The sequence below is a fragment of the Equus caballus genome, chromosome 1 (genome assembly GCF_041296265.1).
Source record: "Equus caballus isolate H_3958 breed thoroughbred chromosome 1, TB-T2T, whole genome shotgun sequence".
Lineage (NCBI taxonomy): Eukaryota > Metazoa > Chordata > Mammalia > Perissodactyla > Equidae > Equus > Equus caballus.
In genome coordinates, this window is record NC_091684.1 from 191,579,777 (window position 1) to 191,591,540 (window position 11,764).

Genomic DNA, 11,764 nt, shown 5'->3' on the forward strand with positions numbered 1-11,764 from the left:
TTTATTTTCCTGCTTAATTGCTCTAGCTAGGACTTTCCGTATGATGTTGAGTGACAGTTGAGAGTGGGCACCTTTGTCTTGTTCCTGATCTCAGAAGAAAGTTTTCAGTCTGTCACTGTTGAGTATGTTAGCTGTGGATTTGTTATATATGATCTTCATTATGTTAAGATGTTCCTTCTATACCCAATTTGTTGAGAGGTTTTTCTTTTTACCAAAAGGGTGTTATATTTGCCAACATCAGCAGAATACATATTCTCCTCAACTGCACATGAAACATTCTACAGGATAGATCATATTTTGGGCCACAAAACAAGTCTTAAAGGCAAATTTAGGAAGATTGAAATCATACCAAGTGTCTTTTCCAACCACAATGGTATGAAACTAGAAATCAACAGCAAGAGAAAGCTGAAAAATGTACAAGCATGTGAAAATTAAACAACACACTCCTGAACAACAAAGCAGTCAAAGAAACAATCAACGGAGAAATCAAAAACTATCTCAAAACACAACACACAAAAAACTATAGCATGCAGCAACAGCAGTTCTAAGAGGGAACTTTATGGTGATAAATACATATATTAAGAAAGAAAATAGAAAGATCTCGAGTAAACAACTAACTTTACATCTCAAGAAACAAGAAAGAACTAAGCCCAAAGTTAGCAGAAGGAAAGAAATAGCAAGGATCAGAGTAGAAATAAGTGAAATAGAGACCAGAAAAACAATAGAAGAGTTCAACAAAACTAAAAGGAGATTTTTCAGAAAGAAAAAAAAAAAGGCAAACCTTTAGTTAGACTAAGAAAAAAGAGAGATGAAAAATAAAATCAAAAATGAAAGAGGAGACATTGATACTACAGAAATATATACGATCATAGGAAACTGCTATGAATAATTATATGCTAACAAATTGGATAATCTGGAAAAAATGCATAAATTCCTAGAAACATACAACCTACCAATACTGAATCAATAAGAAACAGCAAATCTGAACAGACAAATAAAGAGTAAGGAGATTGGATCAGTAATTAAAAACCTCCCAAAATAGACAAGCCCAGGACCAGATGGCTTTGCTGGTGAATTACACCAACATTTAAAGAAGAATTAATGTCAGTCCTTCTCAAACTCTTCCAAAAAATCAAGGAGGAGGGAACACTTCCAAACTCATCCCATGTGGCCAGCACTACTTTGATACTAAAGCCAGATAGGGACAATACAAAAAAAGAAAACTATATCAATATCCCTGATGAATATAGATGCCAACATCTCAACAAAATGTTAGCAAACCAAACTGAACAAACACTGTAAAAAGGTTGTGCACCATGACCAAGTAGGATTTATCCCTAGGCTGCAAGATGGTTCAACATACGTAAATCAATAAATGTGATGCACCACATTAGTAGAAAGAAAGATAAAAATTAGCCATCTCAATAGAGGCACAAAAAGCTTTTGACAAAATGCTATTGAATTTTGTTTTTTTAATGTATATTCTAGATACCAGTCCTTTGTTCAATATGTGGTTTGCAAATATTTGATCCCAGTGAATGGCTTGTCTTTTTAAAAATATTGCAAGTTTTACTTCCTAATGTTTTGTTTAGGATTTTTGGTGGGATATTGAACTATAGTTTATTTTGCCTTGCATTTGATTTTTTTTTATCAGGACAATACTGGCTTGATAAAATGAATTGGAAAGTGATCCCTGATCTTCTAATTTCTGGAAGTATTTGTTATGTAGTAATGACATTAATTCTTTGGAAACATTTGGAAGAATTTTCTACTGAAAATTCCAGATAAAGTAACTTCCCTTTTGGATGTTTTTATTTACAAATTCAATTTCCTATGTATTATAGGACCATTCAAATTCTCAACTTCATATTGTATGTGTTGTGGCAGTTTGTGTTTTTCAAGAAGTGGATCATTTAACCTAATTTGTCAAATTTATATGCGTATGTTTGTTCATAGTCTTCCCCTATTATATTTTTGATGTCTGCAAGCTCTATTGTCATATCCTCTGTCTCATTGCTGAGAATGGTAATCTGTATAATTTCAATTCTTTTCCATTTGTTGGGGTTTGTTTTATGACCTAAGATATAGTCTTTCTTGCTATATTTTTCATGAGCACTTAAATAGAATGTATATTCTGATGTCACTGCGCCACATGTTTTATAAAGGTTGATTTTATCCTGCTGATTGACAGTGTTGTTGAGTTCTTCTGTGTCCTTGCTGGTTTTCTGTCTGGTTGTTCTACTAATTGCTGCTAGAGGGGTACTTATGTTTCCAATTATATTTGCAGTTTATCTAATTCTCCTTAGAATTCTATCAGTTTTTGCTTCACTGTCTTTCAGCCCTCTTGTTATTAAGTGCATACACATTTAGGATTGGTATATCCATTGGGTAGAATGACCCTTTAATCATTATGTAATGTCCCAATCTCTCTCTGGTAATTTTCTTTGTACTTAAGTCTACTTTAACTTCTATTAAATTATTCACTCCTTTTTTCCTTTGATTATTATATATGCATAATATATGTTTTTCTATCCTGTCTGTATTGATATATTTGAAGCAAGCTCCTTATAGACAACATATAATTGATCACATTTTTTAATCCACTCTGCCAATATCTGTCTTTTAATTGGAGTATTTAGACCATTTACATGTAAGGCAACTATTGATATCCTAAGGCTTAATTCTGCTATTTTACTTTTTTGGTTTTGCTTTGCTCTGTTTTTACTTTTTCCTCCTTTCTCATCAGTTACTTGAGCAAGAAATTTGAGAATTCTATTTTGATTAATTTCCAGTGTTTTTTAGTGTATCCTTTAAATAGAATTTTCAGTATTTGGCCCAATATTATATTGTATATATACAACTTAGCACAGTGCTCTGGTTGACATTTTCCACTACAAATACTGCAGAAGCTTTACCTCCTTTTACGTCTCTTTGCCCTCCTCTATCTGTAATGCAATCCTCTTACACAATCTCTGCACATACACTTATAACCTCATCAGTCAGTTATAATTATTGTTTCAACTTCCAAACACAATTTAGAAGATGCATGAGAAGAAGAGTCTATTTATTTACGCATATTTTTGATGTCATGTTCTTTTCTTATTCCTGTTGTTCCAAGATTCCTTCTTTTTATTTAGAGAACTTCCTTTAGTTATTCTTCTAAGAATGATCTGCTAATGACAAATTCCCTTACATTTCATTCATCTAACAGTGTCTGTTTTCTTTTCATTCCAGAAAGATATTCTACTGGATAGAGGATTCTGAGTTAGAAGTTGTTTTCTTTCAGCATTAGAAAAATATTGCAATACTTCTCTCTGGCTTCCATGGTTTCTGATGAGAAGTCTACTGTAATTCAAGTTGGTTTTCCTCTATAAGTAAGGTTTCATTTCTCTCTTGCTGCTTCAAAGATTCCTCTCTTTTTCTTTCACTTTCAGAAATTATAAATACCCTGGATTGGATTTCTTTAAATTTATCTTGTTTAGAGTTTGCTCAACTTTTTGAATCTGTAGGTTTATATCCTGTCATTTTGAGGATGTTTTCAGCCAATATTCCTTTAAGTACTTTTTCAGTTTTGCCTTCTGTCTCTCCTCTTCTTCCAGGATTCTAATGACACAAACTCTAGATTTGTGGGTTTTTTTTAAATAGATCCACAGGTCCCTGAGGTGCTCTTCATTTTTTTTTCAGTCTGTTTTCTTTCCTTTGTCCATTTTTGCTTTGATCTCCCAGTTCATCGATGGTTTCCTCTGTTTTCTCCATTTTGTGGTTGAGCCCATCTACTGAGCTTTCTTTTGGTTCTTATATATTTCAATTCCAAAATGTTTATTTGATTCTTCTTTGTGTCTTCTATTTCTTTGCTTAAAACTTTATATTTCTTTGCTGAAGCTTTATATATTTTCTTTTCAAGAATGTTCATAAAAGCTCATCGAAGCATTTTTATCATGACTCCTTCAAAGTCTTTATCAGAAAATTCTAACATGTCTGTTAATTCAGTGTTGAAAATTATTCAATGTTGAAAATTATTCATTGTCTTTTTTCATTCAATTTGCGATATTTCTGGTTCTGGGCATGGTAAGTGATTTTTTATTGAAACCTAGACATTTTGAGTATCATGTTATGAGACTCTGAATCTTAATTGAACCTCCTCATTTTGCTGATTTTTTCTGATACTACTTTGACAAGAGGTGGGGCACCACCCTCTTACTGCCAGGTAGAGATAGAACTTCCGGTTTTCCATTGGGCCTCCATTAGAAAGCAAGGGGGGGGGGGTTCCTTGTTACTGCTGGGTGGGGATGGGAATTCCAACTCCCCAAGTGGTCTCCACTAACACTGGTGGGACAGCCTAATTATTGATAGGGGGTTAGTGAAAGTCATGGCTCTTCTCTAGGCCTCCTCTGACATCACTGTAGCAGAGAAAAGGAGAGGGATCTTGTTATTGCAAGTGGGATGGAAGTTGAGGCTACCCAAGAGGTCTCTTCTGAAACCAAAGTGGAGAAGTTGCTTCCGCTTCCAAGGAAGATGAAAGTCCCAGCTCCCTACTTGGCCTTCTCTGACATTATATGTTGGGGTTACCTCATAACAGCCTGACTGCAGTGGAAGTCTAGGCTTCTCACATCTCCTCGGTTTGCATGGGTACGGATAGACAGTTATCTTTCTGTGTAGGTGTGGTGTTTAGCTGGAGTAGAGCAGTTATTCTCTAAAGTTGTTTTCTATTTTTTACTTTTTTGCCTTGTGAGGAAACTCCCCACCATGCCTGCATCCTGAAGTAACCTAGGTAGTCTGCTTTCTTCTATCCACTCCTCAGGATATTATATTTGTTTTATATGGAACGTTTACAGTTTTTAGTTGTACGTGGCAGGTAGAATTGAGAAACGTATTTCCACTCCATCTCCTGGAAGCAGAAATCTACCCACTTTTTTTGTTTTTTATTATCCAAATCAATTTTTTTCCATAATGATTCTCTCATATTTTATTATCCTTGTACCTCTATTTTATCAGGTGTTTCACTATTCATAGTTCGTTCAACCTGGGTTTTATAATAATGATATTTATAATAGTAATTGTCAATCCCTCTTATACCTATACTCAGTACATAGGAATTCTCCTAATAGACTTTCTGCTTAGAAGATCATGTAATTGTTGGAACAAATTTTATTCACAAATAACTAGAGAAAAGTCCATCATTTGCACCAAACGTTTGGAGAAGTCTTTCCCATGAAAGAGATCATGGTATAGATGAGGGGATCATGTTATTAACCTTCAGAGAAATAATAGCTAATGTGATTTCTTTTTTTTGTGATGAAGATTGGCCCTGAGCTACTATCTGTTGCCAATCCTCTTCCTTTTTGCTTGAGGAAGATTGTCACTGAGCTAACATCTGTGCCCATCTTCCTCTATTTTGTGTGGGACACTGCCACAGCATGGCTTGACAAGCAGTGCTAGGTCTGCACCCAGGATCCGAACCTGCGAACTCTGGGACACTGAAGTAAAGAGCATGAACTTAACCACTACATCATCAGGCTGGCCCCAGCTAATGTGCTTTCTTTCACAATTTTATCCAATAATACATCTAAAGCAATGACCTGATAACCAACTAGCTGCTTAATTGCATTGGAAGTCACTGAAGTTATTCAAGACCCCTCAAGTAGATTCTACTTTAAAACTTGAAAAAAAAAGGCTTTGGTCTTCATTTTGATTACATATACATCAAAGTTCACTGCTTTGAAGTTAACAAAGATATTCAGAATGTGTCACAGTGTTCATTGGAAAAGTAAAATGTAAGAATAAAAAAAAAGATGAAGAAAAATACCATAATTCTACTGGAAAGTGAACATCTCTAATGTGGTACCCCATTCAATTGTTTAAAACATCTGAATCTCAGTAATAATAGTTACATGATAAAATTCAATGCCTCAAACTAGAAAAGCATAAACTGGTTAGTAGATTTGAAATGTTTATGAAGTGTAATGGCATTTAAAATATTTTTTAAAAATATGATATAGTCCTTCTTGAGGCATGACCAGGTGAATTAAATATATACCACTAACTTTATAGAAACCCAAGTCAAACAAGTAACCCTAAATGATAGAAGAGATGTTTGAATAAAAGTTGAGCGAGTATGCAAATCAATTGACATGCTAACTTTATATATCAACAAAGTGAAAAACGATAATCACATTGGCTCTTCTGAATAAGATTTGTCAGTTTAGGTTTAGACACATGGACTAAGAAAATTTTACTTTCTTTTAAATATTCTCTTGATAATAGTATACCATAGATGGAAAAATGGCTGGATTAAGTCCAAACATTAATAATTCAGTAGTACAAGGTTAGAGATTAATTTGAGCACATATTACAGTACTTTATTTTAATAGTTATGGGTCCTGGCCATATGAATTTCTTGCCATCTCAATCAAATTTTTCATCTTCAAACAAAATAAAAATCATGATCTGCATTATTTTCTTTAGGGAAATTGCAGTAAGACATTATTTCAATTATGATAATGTGTAAATTTATTCTGAGTTATGATAATATGATCAGTTTGAGTGGGAGGAGGAACATTTCTCCCACTCTACTGTTATTTCCTTTCACACTGGAAGAGGTCCGTATGGTGAAATGGCCAAGCCTCTCCTCCGCTTCTTATGCTTTCCTTCTCAGGAAAGTTGAAGAAACGTAACCAACTGGTATTCCTGAAAGGGAAAAATGAGCATAGCTTGCCCTTTCTCTCAATTATCCCCTGTTGCATAATAACCTTCTCCAAACCTTAGAAGTTTTAAACAACAAATATTTATTACCTCACACAATTTCCCAGTGTCGCGAAGCCGAGACCAATTTAGCTGAGTAGTGTTGGTTCAGCGTTTCTCCTGAGGTTGCAACCAGTAAGTTACTGGGACTGTGATCACCTGGAGGCTTGACTGGACTGGAGATTCTGCTTCCAAGCTCACTCAGATGGCTGTTGGTAGATGGCTTCAGCTCCTCCCTACATGTGCCTCTCCCTGGGGCTGCTCGCAACATGAACATGACAGCTGTTTTCCATGGAATGGAAATGATTTGATACAGAACAAATGAAAGCTTTGGTGCTCATTATACTCTAATAATCTTGAAAGTGACATACTGTCACTTCTGCCGTATTCCATTGCTCGGTCACACAGAGCAATCATGCAATGTGAGAGGACAATACACAATGGTCTTAATACCAGATGGCAGGGATCATTGCTGACCATTTGGAGGCTGTTTATTGACAAAGATTCTTTGCTTGACCAAACTTTAGTCAGCCTTCTAAACCTTTTCCTAGGGTCGTCTGTGCACTTCTTTATAAAATCTACTTTTAGCAAGCAGCCAGACAAGTCGGTTTATCCAGAAACCCCCACCCTCCATATCCGATCACCCTCAATATCTGATCAGATTTTTCATCCTCCACCATCCCGGAGGTGATGTCTGATCATCCTGGTCTGTGCTAAGCAAGAATCCTCCTTACCTCTGATGCCTCCTCTTAGTAATTTTTCCATCTGCTGACCTCCTACCCTATTCCTTGGCCATAAATAAATTCCCACATGTCCATGCTGTGTTTGGAGTAGAACCCAATTTCTCTCATCCACTGCAAAATTCTACCCTAGTTGTCCGTATAGCTATCACAATAGTCCTGAATAAAGGCTTACCGTCTTTAACAGGGGTCATAGCTAATTTTTTCTTTAACACTATGCATTGCAGCTGACACTAACTACTCAGAGTTGGCACATATGCCACAGGTTAAGAGCACAGAGTTCACAAGACTGCCCTCACTTCAGACTCTGGCTGCAAGCTCCAGGGTTCTGAGATCACGTGTTCTCTGACCTCTGCAAATTTGGGGGTTCCCACTACCTCCTCAAGTTTGGTAATTTATTAGAAGGATTTACAGAACTCAGAAAAGAGCCATATTTATGATTACATTTTTATTCTAAAGGATAAATCAGGACCACTCAAAAGAAAAGACACTTAGATCAAAATCTAGGAGGATCCCCTGTGTGCAGCTTCATGTCCTCAGTACTCATCACCCTCCCAGCCCATTCATTTATGATCACCAGTGAGCAAGGTTCACTGACCTTCAGGTGTGCAGAGATTTTATTGGATTGTCATTTCTGGTCACGATTGATTGAATCATTGGCCACTCAGTTGAACTCATTTTCCAGCCCTGCTGCCCTGTCTGGAGGTCCAGCTGATATCACTCAAAAGCTTAATTGATCATGTGATTGGTCTTTTTGGCATGGCCAGCTCCAGCTCAGATCCTGAAACCCACCATAAGTCACTTCCTTAGCATAAACTCACGTGTGGTCTGAGGAGCCCACAATTATTAACAAACATACTCATATGGGGAAATTCCAGGGATTTAGAGATTCTCTCTCAGGAATCCAGGACAAAGGCCAGCCGAATTCTTTATTAGATGATATTACCCCATCCTGCCTCTTTGTTAGCCTAAAGAAAGTAAACTGCCTACAGAGTGAACATATTCTCTCTGTTCCTCTGTGCTATAAAATTCATAGCAGTAGACCCCACCTCTATAATCAGGGGTGCTTACTTTGGGAAGGATAAGTCTAAAGCCCAAATGAACATGTTTTGGCCAGAGTTCTCAAAAAGATGGCAAACATAAGAATGTAGGTTTAAATTAATTGTGGGATGATTGAAGGTGCTGGTACTGCCACCGTGCGTGCCCCTGTGCCTTTGACTGTATTTTGTGGATAGTTCATTCAGATCTTGGCTGTTTATAGCACTCAATTTGTTATGATTTGCTTTTATAAGTGTATTTTTTTTATATTCCACATAATTTTTTGTACATCTGAAACATCTCATTCTTTTGAAAAAGGAAAGGGTATGTGTTCAAGTTAAATTCAGCAGTCTTGCATCTTTAGCCTTTTATTGGATTCTAGTGTAAATAGATGTTAAAATGTTAATATTATTCTTTTGAATAACTCTATTGGGAACTTTATAGAATCACCAACATATTTTTCCTCCCGACTTTTGCCTTCACTTACTCAAAAGTTCTGCATCCATCTGAAGGATTAACTCCTTCCCCGTCTCTGAAATCTCTCTGGGTAGAGCTGCCACTTTACCATTTCCTGACCAAGGGGCCAAGAGGTGAAGTATTTCCATGGTTCGACATCTTCTCTGGTGCCTACTGATGCCCCAGGAAGCCCACTACGAATGCTTTGATCACTTGTGCTGTCCAGAGCACAGAGCTCTCCAGAAGGAGGATTCATTACTTCTCTCTGTCCTTCAACCCAGAAACTGTGCTTTGATAATGTTTGGAGTTTAGAAAACAGAGATTTTAAGATTTGCTTACAACCCTTCTCCCTCAAGCTTTCCGACATCCATGTAGGCATTTGGACCAGATGTGTACTTGATTAAGAGTACTGATGCTATGCTCCAAATTTCCTCTCTCTTAATATTAAGCATCGTACGTGGTGAATTACTCCATCAAGCTTGATTTTTCTCTTACTTCAGGATTAGTTCTCCCCAAGGACTTTCCCAGGTTGGAAGACATTTTTTGCTACATTTTCATAGTGCTTCAGGCAAACCCAGACAGACCAACATTTTAATAGATTCTCTGCCATTCTGCCTGCAACCCCTAGGCTCACGTGGAGATTCTTAAAACATAGGTCAAGAGCATGTATGACTGTGATCAGCCTGTAAAATTTCATTCTGATTACACTATAGATTTTAACTTTGGAAATTTTGTTGCTCCATAGCACCCGTAACATAACGGAATCTTCATCCTCATGAGGTTCATGGATTTTCCAGGAGCCACAGTAAAGCAACTGACTGAAGCCATGACTGCTTCATTTAGACTGAATTATTACTTTTGGGGTAATCAAGGTTTTGAATATGATTATTACCGTCTTAAAACACATGCTCGTGACATTTTTTCTTATTTAATCAAAAGTTGAGTCAGAGTACAGGTACATTTTAGCAATGCTCTTTTGAATATGATTGACATTCAGAAACTTTAACTTCGTACAACCTCCTTGTTTCTCAACTTTGCCCAATATACTTTTTGATGATTAAGTCATTCAATTGAACATGTATATCATGTGCCTACTTTGTTTCCAGAGATAAGCCAACAAACACATAAACATAACCAGTGAGAAACCGCCTAGAACCCTAATGTGCTTAACATCTGGCAGTGAGGCGGGGTGGGGTGAATGTGTAAATAAATTGGTATAAGGAAAGAAAAATTGAAATAAATATCAGTTGAAAAGTAGGTGCTATGCTGTACAAGAAAAGAAGAAAGACCAATTATTTGCAAGTGACAAAATTAGGACATCTTTCTCATAGGATGATTCATTCAAGCTGAGCCTAAAAGGAGGAAGCTGATCTTAGGAGGCTGAGAATGGAGTGGGAATGGGAAGTAGATGATTATAGGTAGAATGCACATGAACTAATCAGAAAGAAACTTAAATCTGTGTGAAGGAGTTTGACTTTTGAAATCTTGCTGTTTTTTGAGAAAGAAAATAATACTTCTTTTCTGTGTTTTAGAAACATAAGCACTACAGAATGGATAGAAGGGAATTAATGAAATTAATCAGATATTATATTCAGAGATGACAAGAATATTGTCTTTCTTTCTCAGTTCTTTTTCCTTTTAATTTTATATTTCTCCTAAGCCCAAATAATGGTGTGGGTTGCACCTAACAGGTACTAAAAATATGTAGAATGTTTCATTTAAACACAACTGTCTGAGCACAATATCTTTTTCTTACATCTGAAAACAAGAAGTCCCAGGATCATCTATTCTATATGGTCCCTTGGTGATTCACCAATGAGAAAGATTGTGTTTTAGGTAGAACCATAACTACATCATTTTTATAGTCAAGAGGAAACTATATTTCTACTTAGGGCAAGCTTCGTTTTCCTACACTGAAAAGTTGCCATGATAATGAAAGCATCCATCTGGTTTAAATAGAGCCATTTTTTGGGTATGACAAAATTGAGAGACTCATTCCACCCTTCCGCCCCACCTCTGAAACATACATCATAGTAATTCGTAGGCAGGAGAGTCCTTAGAAAAGATCTAATCCGATGTCCACAATTTACAGATGAGGAAACTGAGACTTATGGTAAAAAAGTGTCTTTCAATTCTGCACATTAATTTCTACTTTCTATTTTCCATTTTATTTTTATTCCCTCAAGCATCGAATAAACTTTGAATACTGCTATATATACCCAAGACTTAGTCAGCAGGAAAAGAAGCTGCATTTTCAATAAGATTATATATTGCCAGCTTTCCCCACAATAATAATGCTATGCTCAGCATGAGACTCTGGATAACAGAGCAGATTTATTACTTTTAATAGAAATAAACCACAAGTTTATGCTCTTTATTTGAATAATTTATGTAACACTCCTATTGCTGAAATCTAGATTTATGTTAAAATCTAAGAAGTGGTTTAGTAGGTGTTTTATAGAATATTTTAGCTGTTTTTCAAAAGAGAAAATGAAAGGAGCATAGCAGGTGACAGGAAGAGGTATGAATTCTCGTATGGAAATAAATGTAGTCTTCACTTGTTTATAGACAACATTTAGACCCTTGAAGCGTGATGGACTCGACCTAACATCTTTCAATTTCTGGCACTTGGTTCCACGTAATTTTCTGAATCAAATGCTTCTTCTCTGCGAACTTCATGATTGCGGCAGACGTTGCTTACCCTTTGCCTTTCTTTATAGAGCTGCATTTGATCAGAAAGACCAATACAGTTCTAGAAAGTAGTAAAAGTATGGAGTTTAAGCAGAAAT